Source organism: Haliotis asinina, chromosome 14, assembly GCF_037392515.1.
Source record: "Haliotis asinina isolate JCU_RB_2024 chromosome 14, JCU_Hal_asi_v2, whole genome shotgun sequence".
Classification (NCBI taxonomy): Eukaryota; Metazoa; Mollusca; class Gastropoda; order Lepetellida; family Haliotidae; genus Haliotis; species Haliotis asinina.
Genome location: NC_090293.1, coordinates 20,540,048 through 20,554,645, shown reverse-complemented (window position 1 = coordinate 20,554,645; position 14,598 = coordinate 20,540,048).

The following is a 14,598-nucleotide window of genomic DNA, read 5'->3' as shown; positions in this document are numbered from 1 at the left end:
ACTAGAATATTGCAGCATGTACTTCTTTCACACTGCCAGGCCTGTTCATGTAATGATTGTAGTGGTACAGATTGTAGTGCTGCATAATATTATTTTGAATCATAAGAGGACTGAAAAACAAAATGAACAACAACTAATCAGACACTTACTTTGTTGACACCTATTTGAATCTTACAAATTAGAACAATATTTTATGGATAATAAGTTCTAAACTGAGTGAGAGTACAGATTTGTTACCATGACAACGGTACTCTTGCTTGACAACGGTATTCTTGCTTGACAATGGTACTCTTGCTTGACAACGGTACTCTTGCTCAACAACGGTGCAAGAACCTGTATCGAAATGTCACATTCACGCAATCCAAGTTGTTATCCATAAACTATCGTTCTATTTCGTACGTCTCCACTTCTGAAAACAAGATGTTTGAATTTTGTGAGACCACCATCAGCATTATGTGTACAAGCGTTAGTATCAGGCACAAATCGGGTGTCACGGGTTAAACATTTTCAGCTTACAGCGAGATATATTTTCTAACAATCATGTCTCGCCATTTATTGTGCTGGTAGTGTCTCGCGTGGATGATATAAAACTACCCCAAAGCAAGCTGAATTCAACGTTCTGGTGATTTCGATGATTAGGCTACATTCCTAGCGCTATATCAGGGAAGTACGTGCGCGATCTGAGCGCACAAAGTTTCATCGGTAGGGTGGATGCCTAACTGCTGCCTAGCGAAGTTTTACTGACAATTGAAATCCCGAAGTTCAGTTGTATAAAAAGCAAATAAACATAAATATCATCTCATCAGTCGTTTCTAGTGACAGGCAATATATAAACAGGAAACCACGTGACCAAAACACTCTCTCGCAGTGCAGGTGTGGGGTAAAGAATGGCTCATCCTCGAAAACACATACCAAAATACCCGGATGTGGTTAACGGCTACATTTTCTCCGATATATATATACGATGTCATCAACGCTATTTATGAAGGATACACTTGATATTTATGTGTGTAACAGATGACTGTATCCTTTTCCTCTCAAGTTTAGTAAAATAATAACTTTAAGTGGTATTAAAGATAAAAAAAACCACGTTTTTACTTTACATCGTGGAAACCCCTTAAACCCGGGATGTTTCTGTCCCATTCAAGTCTCCTTAGTGCTTTGGCGGAAGACATGTTGGGAGGATTTCTATGTCTTCTCTGAGTTAGTTAGTTAGTGAGTTTAGTTTTACGCCGCACTCAGCAATATTCCAGCTATATGGCGGCGGTCTGTAAATAATCGAGTCTGGACCAGACAATCCAGTGATCAACAACATGAGCATCGATCTGCGCAATTGGGAAACGATGACATGTGTCAACCAAGTCAGCGAGTCTGACCACCCGATCCCGTTAGTCGCCTCTTACGACAAGCTGAGTCGCCTTTTATGGCAACCTTTTATGGGGACCTTCACGGGTCATGTCTTCTCTGAACTTCCAGCAAATCTTTAATAAATTTCAAGTCATCTGAATACTATTTTTCTACAATATTTTTATGTTGCAGATATTTTATTGATAAGAAGAGAGTTTTCAGAAATACATGGTTTGAGAAGACCATTCCAAATATATACCATGTTTCGTATGCAGAACACTACTGTTACAGAATCTGAAAATATTGTAGCACTTTTGAACAGAAGTAGAGAGTTCACAAGAATATCTGCGTAGGGTTCACTAACTTCTCCACACACACAAAGGAGTCCTTCTTAGTAACGACACTCCACCTCACACATGAAACTTGAAACTGTATTTTGGCCTGTGGTACTGTAGTTCTGAATCAGATTTTGCCCAAATCTTAGATCATTGGAATGCACCCGGACTGAACTTTCATCATTAGGAAACACCCAGACTGAGCATTCATCACTACGATAAACCCAAACAAAACGTTCATCATTAGGATACACCCAGGCTGAACTATTATCATTAGGATACACCCAGACTGAACTATTATCATTACGATATACCCAGACTGAACTATTATTATTACGATACACCCAGACTGAACTGTTATCATTACGATACACCAAGACTGAACTTTCATCATTAGGATACACCCAGACTGAACTATCATCATTAGGATGCACCCCGACTGAACTTTCATCAGAGAAAATTATGTTGCTCCAGTCCAAGTATTCATGGCACATTCAAGGTAATGTTAATACATTAATGTGACACGTGGCAGCTGGAAAATAATGTTGATAGGGCTAAAGTCGTCGTGTGTAGGTGGTAGATTGAATGAGATTGAAAGTATGAACGTTTTTATTTGAACAATGATACTCCAGACAATACTGTGTGTTTTTAGACAGATACATGGGAGAACATTTTACGTTCTGGACCTTGGTATCAAACTCAAATGATTTTTCTACAACAAGTGAACAAAATGTTATGCATGTTGAAATTAAAGATCTAGAGTTCCTTTTTTCATAATTTGCCACTGTTCACTTTCAAGGAGTTGAATAAATTCCTAAATACAAAAGTGCTTTCAATCAGAGATGTACTGATATTGATAGTGTAGATACCATATTTACACATATGTTAATCGCAAATCAAACTCGTAGCATAGTCCTTTATATCATATGTATCACACGTAAGGGTGAAAAGAAATAAGTTACCTTTGTTTAAATTTACATGTAGTAATCATAAAATAATAACTGAGAAATGTATGCATTCAACCAAAACTGGGAAATTGACCATCATCTCATGTTTGAATGTCCATTTAATAATAATTTACGATCTGTGACACTGCACCAATATTTTGTATGAAATGAATCGTCACATAAAAACGTATGTATAATTTATGTCACAATACTCAGGTGTTTTGAATGGGCATACCCATTACATGGTATGACGGACCACGTTGCAGTCTTTATGTTTCAAATGATGCCATGCCAACACTTCCAACATCATCACTGGTGCTCAAGTATTGTTGATACTGATTTCCTGTATTGGTAATAAGCCAGAGAACACGCTATATCCTAGTTTTAGCTTAAACACATGTACGTTTGACAAAAAAACATATCAGTGCAGGCAACAGAGAGCTTATTGTCAATTCAATCATCATTTTGTTCGGAAGAACAAATGACAGAGTGAAAAACACAACTTTTTATCCAATGTGGTCGGTATATTTGTAAATTAGAAATGGCAGACAAAATAACCCGATATGCCATGAATTCAGATCGGTTGTATGGTGCACTGGAGTTCATTCAGAGCTTCTATAGTTGGTGTACATGTGCCTATACCATCTGAGAAACATATGGTACGAAAACCAGATGTATAACTGCATTATGAAAAACGATACAACACCAACAAAATGGGACACCTTTCATAGTCCATGCGATACATTACAAATGGCTCATAAATTACCCCAAAATAACCCCCTATTCAAATCGGTTGCATGGTGCACTGGAGTTCATTTAGAGCAACTACAGTTGGTGTACATGTGCCTATACCATCTGACGACCATGTGCTACAAAATCAGTTGTTTAATTGCATTATGCAAAAGGATACAACACCAACAAGAGGGAGCCCCTTTCATCGTCCATGCAAAACTTTATAAATGGCTGCAAAACTGTTCAAACTGAGGTCTCTACACATCGGGTGCATGGTGCATTAAAGTTCATTCAGAGCATCTACAGTTGGTGTACATGTGCCTATATCATCTGACGTCCATGTGGTACAAAATCAGATGTTTAACTGTGTTAGGAAAAAAGGATACAACACTAACAAGAGGGGGCCTCTTTCATAGCCCATGCAAAAAAAACAAACAGAAATGACTTATACAATACCCCCAAATACCCCTTGTTCAGATCGGTTGCATGCTCCATTAAAGTTCATTTAGAGCATCTACAGTTGGTGTACATGTGCCTATACCATCTGAGAAACATATGGTACGAAAACCAGATGTATAACTGCATTATGAAAAACGATACAACACCAACAAAATGGGACACCTTTCATAGTCCATGCGATACATTACAAATGGCTCATAAATTACCCCAAAATAACCCCCTATTCAAATCGGTTGCATGGTGCACTGGAGTTCATTTAGAGCAACTACAGTTGGTGTACATGTGCCTATACCATCTGACGACCATGTGCTACAAAATCAGTTGTTTAATTGCATTATGCAAAAGGATACAACACCAACAAGAGGGAGCCCCTTTCATCGTCCATGCAAAACTTTATAAATGGCTGCAAAACTGTTCAAACTGAGGTCTCTACACATCGGGTGCATGGTGCATTAAAGTTCATTCAGAGCATCTACAGTTGGTGTACATGTGCCTATATCATCTGACGTCCATGTGGTACAAAATCAGATGTTTAACTGTGTTAGGAAAAAAGGATACAACACTAACAAGAGGGGGCCTCTTTCATAGCCCATGCAAAAAAAAAACAAAAATGACTTATACAATACCCCCAAATACCCCTTGTTCAGATCGGTTGCATGCTCCACTAGTGTTCATTCAGAGCTTCTATAGTTGGTGTACATGTGCCTATACCATCTGAGAAACATATGGTACGAAAACCAGATGTATAACTGCATTATGAAAAACGATACAACACCAACAAAATGGGACACCTTTCATAGTCCATGCGATACATTACAAATGGCTCATAAATTACCCCAAAATAACCCCCTATTCAAATCAGTTGCATGGTGCACTGGAGTTCATTTAGAGCAACTACAGTTGGTGTACATGTGCCTATACCATCTGACGACCATGTGCTACAAAATCAGTTGTTTGATTGCATTATAAAAACGATACAACACCAACAAGAGGAGGCCTCTTTCATAGTCCATGCAAAACTTTATAAATAGCTGCAAAAATGTTCTACGTGAGTTCTGTTCACATCGGTTGCATGGTGCATTAAAGTGATTCAGAGCATCTACAGATGGTGTAAATATGCATATACCATCTGACGATCATGTGGTACAAAATCAGTTGTTTGATTGCATTATAAAAATGATACAACACTAACAAGAGGAGGCCTCTTTCATCGTCCATGCAAAACTTTATAAATAGCTGCAAAAATGTTCAAACTGGGTTCTGTTCACATCGGTTGCATGGTGCATTAAAGTGATTCAGAGCATCTACAGATGGTGTAAATATGCATATACCATCTGACGATCATGTGGTACAAAATCAGGTGTTTAAGTGCATTATGAAAAATGATACAACACCAACAAGAGGGGGCCACCTGTTTCATAGTCCATGCAAAAAACTAGAAATGCCTTACAACATACATCCAAATACCCCTTATTAAGATTGGTTGCATGGTGCATTTAAGTCCATTCAGAGCATGTACATTTGGTTTCAATATGCCTCGTTTGCATTGTGCATTAGATTTCATTCAGCGCATTTACTTTTGGTGTAAATGTGCCTGTACCATCTGACGAACATGATTGTGGTAAAAAAAAGGGAGAGACTTAATTGCAGTAAGAAAAACGATACACCACCAACGGAGGGCTTCCCTGTCATTCCCCATGTGAAAAATAATAAATGGCTGCAAAATTGTCCAAAATGAGCTCTATTTACATCGGTTGCATGATGCATTGGAGTTGATTGAAACCATTTACGGTTGATCCAGATGTGCCTATACCATTTGGCAAAATGTCCTACAAAAACCAGATACTTACTTGCATTATGAAAAGAGATCCACCACCAACAAGAGGGACAATACTAATGACTGACAAAATACCCCAAAATACACCCACCCATATTGGTTGCACGGTACACTGGAGTTTATTCAGAGCATTTACAGTTGGTGTCCATGTGCCTATACCAACTGATAAAAAGTTGTAGAAAAACCAGACACTTAACTGCATTATGAAAAACGATCCAACATCAACAAGAGGGAGCCCTTTTCATTGTCCATGCGAAAAATACTAAATGTCTACAAAATAAGCCAAATGACCTTTACACACATCGTTGTATGGTGCCTTGGAGCTCATTAACAGCATCTACAGTTGATGCCTATGTGCCTATGCCATCTGACAACATGTGGTACAGAAATCCGATGTTTAATTGCATTATGGGAAACAATACAACACCAACAAGAGGGTTTCTTTTATTGACCATGGGAAAAAAAGTAAATGGCTGCTTAACAGGCCAAAATGGAATTCATTAGGACCATTAACAGTTGATGCACATACCATATGCAATAGGTGGTGGAAATAACAGATGCCAGCATCAATCTGTCCAGTGATTCTACACCATCAAGAGAGATTCCTGTTGAGGGATCAAGTGGAAATTATTGAAACTAGAAAATTAGCTGAAAATAAGCCCTGTCCAGATCGGTGTTAGGCATAGCAAGTCTTTAATTGCAATGTAATACACCAGTTACATTTATATAGAGTCTTTTTTTATGATCCAGTTAGAATCTGTATAGCTACAAACAGGCCCTTCACTTGCTTCCCATCTCTGCAAGGTTGACTTTCAAACTCTTAATAACAAATGTTTTATGTTTTACAGATTAAGATAAAAAAGGAGCAGAGAGGGGTCAGTCCAGTAAGGCTCATCATCACCTCAGGGCCCTCGCCCCCTCTACACGCAGCCAAGACAGTGGAACCCACGAAGAATTTCCCAGGGAATATGAAGGCTCCCCAACACTGTAGCATTACCCAGATTGTCAGAGGGGATGTGCTCCTGGTGGAGAACCCGGGCACTCTCCCTAATCTTTGCCCAGCACTCTTCTGATAAGTGCCATGAATTTAGGAGGTACCAAACCAACGTTAGCGAGAACAACGGGAAGGCTGACGACAGTGTAATTGGGATGCAAGCGAGACATTTCAAATGCGAGGTCCGCATATTTATGATGCTTTTCCTGAATTTTGCCAGTCACATTGCTATTAAAAGGGACAGAAAATTCAATAATATAAATAATTTCACTGGCTTTATCAAAAAGGAAAAGATCAGGTTTGTTGGCTGGAATTCGTCTCGCGCTGCATACTGGCGTATTCCATGGAAGTTTAAAAGCATCATTTTCCATGACGCCCTGGACATGTTCAGGGTCATACCATTAATACAATGTGTTATTATTGCGATTAAGATGATGATGATGACGACGACAACGACAACGACAACGACAACGACAACGACAACGACAACGATGATGATGAAAACAGGCTCCAGTAGTAGCTTACTTTCAGTTTACGTTCAAAACTGGTATGTTTAACACAAAGGGAACTTCAAAAGTTAATCAAAAACAAAATCTTCCTGTTCACTCGCTTATATTTTCTTATAAGGATCCATACCAAAGTTTCGCATCATATGTAACAAAGAAGTTGTTATCAATAAAGAATCTTACCCTCTTATCACTCACCAGCTTCTAATAATGCCAATCCAACAAATGATCAATTAGTATAGATCTAAGTAGTAGTATTTTTTTAAATATCTGAACTGAGGCATCTCTTCAATATATATTCATTTGAATCATACACAAAATATATCAATACATTATTTCAGGTGAAAAGACAAATTCCTGATGAATAGAATACCAGTATAATACTGCAACCAACTGAATTTAATTGGATCCCTGGTATTATTCACTTACATTTTTGCATAACATGTGTATGTTTGTTGCTTGACAAAGCAGACAACCAAGAGTTGGCCTACAAATCCTGCAATAGGATGGCCAAAATGATTTTTTTTTCAATTTAAAAGCAGAGATTCTGTTGCTTATAAGTTAAAAGCATTTCAGAAACAAAACTACAAAATGAGTAAACCTTACATCACAATACTCAACATAAGAAAGAAAACATAAGTTCTTTATTCTATTATGAGTCGACATTTTAGAATAGATCCTTAAACCATTGACAAGGAAATGTGACATGAAGCATTCAGATACATAGAGGTTATAACGCATTTTGGGAATGGTTAATATCCTGCATTAGAAATAAACAGTGTATTTCATGGTCCACACACGACTGCTGACCCTTGAGGCCATGTTTGTGTACACTGTGAAAGTAGTCGATAAAATTTACATATGATCTAGTTTGCATCACCTTCAGTTGCTGGTCATCTATAGCCCGTGTTATATATTGTATTGTCTGCTCTAATTACTAGAATGTTTACCTTTTCCATGCTAGTTTTATACCCATACCTGTGATACCCTAGTCTTTCTACTAACCATCGTGACAGGTTTCATTCTTCAAAACGTTTCTCATTTTTCTTACATAAATTGTTTTCGTCACAATATGGCTGAAATATTGCCGATGTGAGTTAAATTTTTACCCAGTCACTCTAATTTGCATCGATGTCCATATGTGACCCAAACAGATACCTATAAGATCTGTTGGGGCGATCCTGCTGAGAACACTATCCATTGTACTGTAAGAGTCTATAATGATCACTAACGGTGCTTCAAAAATGTCCATTATTAAAAGGGTGGCACGTGGTGATGAATTGAATTATTATTTCCCCTTTATCCATTTTAGTAGTAGCCAAGGGCCAGTGAATCATTTTTGCACGTATCATTTAATCTGTCAGATGTATCATATATGCATTCGTATTATGTGTCTATATGTGTCATATATGCATTCATATCATTTAATGTGACCTATGCATCATAAAACATTTGTATCATACAATGTGACACATGTATTATGTTCTCTATCAATAAATTTGCAATCCAGGTGTGCTTATACCTATACAGCATGTGTTGCATATATGGTACCTGTAAATGTTGGGATATGTCTTCAAAATATCAAAATTACCCTCCTCCTCAAACCAAAACAGAGTGGCGTCACACTAAATGGTCAAACTTTGGATCACATTTTACATTTAGAGCAAGATGTTAGAGTAGCACAACACGACACAATGGCCATCTTCACAGACTTATATATGGTCTGGCATAATGACCCTCTAGTAAAGCCACAAATACCATAATAGACACTCATCCCTCTCAGCCAAGACCCAGTATGCATCACTCAGGCTCCCAGGGCCACAACTCAGACACTCATCCCTCTCAGACTCTCAGGGCCACCACATTGTAAAACCGGAGTCTTTACCCAATCCCAAGCCCTGGTAGTATGATATGAGCTCAAAACAAATCTGTCCCATTATTGCGGATACTCGCACTCGCACACAGTCGGCAAATTACTCTGTTGACACAGCAACAAACATTCCCATACAAGACACATCTCCTGAGTTAATATTCTCACCTAGTAAATCAGAAATTAAATAACTATGTCAAAACATTAAAATTCATTCAAACTCTTATTCAAAGTCTCCCTCCACTACCTGATAACGCGAATCAACAGTGGCACAGCATTTACTAACACGTCCACACAACATCAGTAATCTTGTACAATGGATGCGTGATCCTTCATGTGACCCCAACCATTGTTTCTTTTCATCTTTAGTGATGTAGACAACTCCCTTTGGAACTTGGCTGGTATTACTATGGAAACACAGTCTTCACAACACATCCACACAACATCACTAATCTTGTATAACGGATGCTTCATGTGACCCCTCAAGATAACTGTCCCTTCCCTGTCTTCTTTTGTGATGCTCACAACTCTCTTCAGAACTTGGCTGGCATCAAATTCTGTTGATTTGTATTCCTGGTTAACTCTTCAACTTCTTCTTCAAAGATTTCCTTTCATTACATCCATCAGAATAATAATGATAGCTTCCTTTTCAACCAATGCATGTGGTTCCCTGGCAGCTCTAAAATGTAGAAACATGTAAGTGTGAGATTTGAGTATGTAAAAATAACTGACATACGATTGTAACTTACTTACACATCATGAGTTATGTAAAAGCAAAAGAGATCCAGTAATTTAACAGAAGTTTGCTATTAGCTTTGAAATTCTACCAAACGTAATTACTGAAAAGAAGCAACAAATAACACTCATATTGAGAGAGTGAAACCTTATGGAAATAGCGTATTACAAAATCTGAAACTAAAGTGCCATCTTTCACATGGACAAGTATACTAAACAAAAATAGAAACTTCACACGTGTTCCTTTATGTCCCAAACACACCCATATAGAACAAAGTCTGTTGTTAGCAGTTACACCTGGTATATGTAAGTAATTTGCGTACAGTGAAAAGGGATCAGGCATACAGGTGCAATTGATGCACCCTCCGAGTGATGAGTCACATTTTTATTTCGCTGAGACCCATCATCTACATTAGAGCTTGTTCTGTGCACCCTACTTCTCACGACTACATGGCAACGTTGTCCCAGTGGCTGTCTATCACAGGCACAGTATTAAGCTGCTTGGGTCAGAGCTACACCAACATGACCCAAACTCTTGGGACATTCTAGGGTTGGTGCCTGAGAGGAATACTTCTTCAAAGAGCATCCTATCTTGGATTGAGGTCAGGTGATCTTAATGGCCATTCCATGACAACAGCACCCATATTTTGCATGAATGTAGCCCTCTGCAGGTGCAATTGTGCCCAGTATAAATGTTCATTACAGTTTAAAAGTGTCAGAATGGGTCCAACATTGGGACACTAGGCACAAAGATGGATGGTTTAATATGGTCTGGGCAGTTATACCTCATCCCAATAAGTACATTACTGGTTTATATGGAAGATGTAAAACAATAATTCCTCTGTTGACCTTAGGGGATCATGTGCCATACCCTGTTGATGTAGATGTGACCTAGGGTTCTGAATAGTCTGTCTACGACATCTTATGGGATGTGCAACAGTCACAGTAGATTGGCCCGCCTGCAGCATTCACGTTCAACATTTGGACGTTCATGTCACAAAGGCTACTAATGTGTTTGCCTAATCACCAACACAGATGATAGTGTGGTCATGTAGTCAGGTGTTCACAAAAGAGCGTGCTGCATGCACCCAGCATGGTTCACCACAGGTGGAATGGAGAGGTGTGTCTGGCTACACTTAGCCAGTATTGTATTTGCTCACATGAAGCTCATAGCACTACCTTGCCACAAAAGGTGACTATGCTTGTCGTAAGAGGCGACTAACGGGATCGGGTGGTCAGGCTGACTTGGTTGACACATGTTATCAGCTCCCAATTGTACAGATCGATGCTCATGTTGTTGATCACTGGATTGTCTGGTCCAGACTCGATTATTTATAGACCGCCGCCATATAGCTGGAATATTGCTGAGTGCGGCGTAAAACTTAACTCACTCACCCACACATAGCACTACCAATTGTTAATATAATTCACGTCTCCATGCAGTAATCATATTTTGTTTGTTCAGCATATGTGATAGATGTGTATGTCATATCATTTAGAATGTGGCTTCTATGCACATGCTTCTTACAATATCTCAAAAGCTATGGGTTCCATATTTACATGCTGTGAAGGTGCTGTTTTGTTAAAAATTCTGAATTGCAGTATATGCACAAGAGCTTTCTGAACTCATTGAAATGATGACAACAGAAAAAGTCGACTATTATGACTGTGTACACTGACAATGTACAGAACAGGGGTGACTGGTGTCCAACACTGACCAGTGAACACTACCTCCCATTATGACTGTGTACAGTACAGGGGTGACTGGTGTCCAACACTGACCAGTGAACCCTACCTCCCATTATGACTGACAGTGTACAGAACAGGGGTGGCTGGTGTCCAACACAGACCAGTGACCCCTACCTTCCATTAAGACATAGTGTACAGAACAGGGGTGGGTAGTGTCCAACACTGACCAGTGACCCCTACCTCCCATCATGACTAACTGTGTAGAGTACAGGGGTGACTGGTGTCCAACACTGACCAGTGAACACTACCTTCCATTATGACTGTGTACAGTACAGGGGTGACTGGTGTCCAACACTGACCAGTGAACCCTACCTCCCATTATGACTGACAGTGTACAGAACAGGGGTGGCTGGTGTCCAACACAGACCAGTGACCCCTACCTTCCATTAAGACATAGTGTACAGAACAGGGGTGGCTAGTGTCCAACACTGACCAGTGACCCCTACCTCCCATCATGACTAACTGTGTAGAGTACAGGGGTGACTGGTGTCCAACACTGACCAGTGAACACTACCTCCCATTATGACATAGTGTACAGAACAGGGGTGGCTAGTGTCCAACACTGACCAGTGAACCCTACCTCCCATTAAGACTGACAGTGCACAATACAGGGGTGGGTGGCGTCCAGCACTGACCAGTGACCCCTACCTCCCATTAAGACTGACAGTGTACAGAACAGGGGTGGCTGGTGTCCAACACTGACCAGTGACCATACCTCCCATTAAGACTGACAGTGTACAGAACAGGGGTGGCTGGTGTCCAACACAGACCAGTGACCCCTACCTTCCATTAAGACTGACAGTGCACAGTACAGGGGTGGCTGGTGTCCAACACAGACCAGTGACCCCTACCTTCCATTAAGACTGACAGTGTACAGAACAGGGGTGCTGGTGTCCAACACAGACCAGTGACCCCTACCTCCCAGTAAGACTGACAGTGTACAGTACAGGGGTGACTGGTGTCCAACACTGACCAGTGAACCCTACCTCCCATTATGACAGACAGTTTACAGAACAGGGGTGGCTGGTGTCCAACACAGACCAGTGACCCCTACCTTCCATCAAGACATAGTGTACAGAACAGGGGTGGCTAGTGTCCAACACTGACCAGTGACCCCTACCTCCCATTAAGACTGACAGTGTACAGAACAGGGGTGCTGGTGTCCAACACTGACCAGTGACCCCTACCTCCCATTAAGACTGACAGTGTAGAGAACAGGGGTGGCTGGTGTCCAACACAGACCAGTGACCCCTACCTTCCATTAAGACATAGTGTACAGAACAGGGGTGGCTAGTGTCCAACACTGACCAGTGACCCCTACCTCCCATTAAGACTGACAGTGCACAGTACAGGGGTGGCTGGCGTCCAGCACTGACAAGTGACCCCTACCTCCCATTAAGACTGACAGTGTACAGAACAGGGGTGGTTGGTGTCTAACACTGACCAGTGACCATACCTCCCATTAAGACTGACAGTGTACAGAACAGGGGTGGCTGGTGTCCAACACAGACCAGTGACCCCTACCTTCCATTAAGACTGACAGTGTACAGAACAGGGGTGGCTGGCGTCCAACACAGACCAGTGACCCCTACCTTCCATTAAGACTGACAGTGTACAGAACAGGGGTGCTGGTGTCCAACACAGACCAGTGACCCCTACCTCCCATTAAGACTGTCAGTGTAGAGAACAGGGGTGACTGGTGTCCAACACAGACCAGTGACCCCTACCTCCCATCATGACTAACTGTGTAGAGTACAGGGGTGACTGGTGTCCAACACTGACCAGTGAACCCTACCTCCCATTATGACTGTGTACAGTACAGGGGTGGCTGGTGTCCAACACTGACCAGTGACCCCTACCTCCCACTATGATCTACAGTGTTCAGTACAGGGGTGGATTAGGGGTGGTTAGCACTAACCAGTGAACCCTTCCTCCCTTCCCGACTGACAGTGTACAGTACAGGGGTGCTGGTGTCCAACACTGACCAGTGACGCCTACCTCCCATTAAGACTGACAGTGTAGAGAACAGGGGTGACTGGTGTCCAACACAGACCAGTGACCCCTACCTCCCATCATGACTAACTGTGTAGAGTACAGGGGTGACTGGTGTCCAACACTGACCAGTGAACACTACCTCCCATTATGACTGTGTACAGTACAGGGGTGACTGGTGTCCAACACTGATCAGTGAACACTACCTCCCATTATGACCAACAAGGTACAGTACAGGGGTGACTGGTGTCCAACACAAACCAGTGAACCCTACCTCCCATTAAAGAAGCACTGATGCGGAGCGAATAATGTTTCTCGCCAACGGTCTAATTATGAAACCAAATTAGTCAGCGCCCGCTCCCTCGACTGTGACGGACAAAGGGACTGGGCTCTGGTCCACATTAGCAGAATTTCTTCACCTAAACAGTCAGGAGGCCGGATGCCCACCATATGCCATTATTTAAAAATAACAAAATAACATAGTAACAAAATATCCCAGCAGTGTAGTTTTTTTCGGATGGTTGGATGGTTTAGTGACTGATCCAATTTGATCCAATTTCTGTTTTTTTACCTCGATATTTAATCATGTTATGTGAAAATATGATGTCTACAGGCACGTAGTAAACCATTTGTTTCACTCTGAAAGATTGAAACCTATATACTTAGAGAGTTTTGAGTGTTGGCCCAGTTGTGATAGCAAATATCATACATAAATTTTGGAAGCTATGGTAGCTACCCTGGTTTATTATCTATGATAATAAAATCTCACAGTTGATTTATTTGATTTTGTAAACTAAAAACAATAACTTTGGTATTGGTAGAGAAATCTGAAAATGTTCTTACTTAAAACAAACTGATTACACCTATTTACCCAACTACACAGCAAATGTTTGCATGTATTTCTTATGTAACGAAGTTCCGTTAGTATCCTCAAAACAGTTTCGGCCCATAATTGCTTTCGGGCTGTATGCGACACAGAGATTGCATCTTCCTCGCTGTTTGATGGTCTAAACCTACACGTGTAATTTGTCATCATTCTCTTGATGGTCAGTTAATGAATGTATAACAGGTATAATTAGTGGTAACACTGTATGT